This window comes from Dinoponera quadriceps, unplaced genomic scaffold (assembly GCF_001313825.1).
Source record: "Dinoponera quadriceps isolate SergipeBrazil2010 unplaced genomic scaffold, ASM131382v1 scaffold6323, whole genome shotgun sequence".
Taxonomy (NCBI): domain Eukaryota; kingdom Metazoa; phylum Arthropoda; class Insecta; order Hymenoptera; family Formicidae; genus Dinoponera; species Dinoponera quadriceps.
The window spans coordinates 1-894 of NW_014560203.1; the positions used below are offsets into that span (position 1 = coordinate 1).

An 894-nucleotide genomic window follows, 5' to 3' on the forward strand; every position below is an offset into this window, starting at 1 on the left:
TTGACTATTGACGATTTTAGATACAGATTCGAATTTTGCAATTGGATTCCTTAACAATCGCGTAACTTTCATTAGAAAATTTTATTTTCTGATGAATGCACATTTTCAAGTGACGGCTCTATAAATACATGTAACTGTCGATATTGGGCATAAGAAAATCCTCATTGGTTCCGAGAAATTGACCATCAACACGTTTGGAAAGTCAATGTTTGGTGCGGAATTATTGGAAAATATATCGTTGGACCGCATATCTTTAAAGAAAACCTAAACGGTATTTGGTACGCCAATTTCATTGAAAATGATCTTCCGCCCTTGCTTGAAAATATTGCTCTACAATTGCGCCTAAACATGTTTTTCCAGCAAGATGGATGTCCAGCGCATACATCTAGAGTTGCCCGTGAACGGTTGAACGAAATGTTTCCAGATAAATGGATAGGCAAATATGGCCCACATCATTGGCCACCACGATCACCGGACCTCTCTGTTCTCGATTACTATTTGTGGGGAAGACTGAAAGATCTGGTATATCGCGAACGTCCTACGACAAGAGATGATATGATTCGTAGAATACGTCTCGCTATTCGTTCTCTACATGTTGATGAAATTCTTCATGCAACAAATAATTTCGAGAAAAGAGTACTTGCTTGCATTGAAGCAAAACGGTGGACATTTCGAACACCAGGCCTAATAATATCAGCCACACACACACACACACACACACGCGCGCGTACAGCAGAGAGGGTTTGGAGTCGATAAATACTACGGGAGTGACGAACCGTGGGGTCCTTATCTCTGTTGACACACACACATTCACACACACAAACACACAAACACACAAAGAGGTGTAAATCCGACCGTGCAACCTCCACCTTGGGTAATGCTAATGCCGGCGGT

At 41.6% G+C, this 894-nt stretch overlaps 1 pseudogene; it reads left to right on the forward strand.

The window, feature by feature from the left end:
- The first annotated feature begins 6 nt into the window (after positions 1-6).
- Positions 7-766, forward strand: LOC106750680 (annotated as a pseudogene).
- Positions 767-894: the final 128 nt, after the last annotated feature.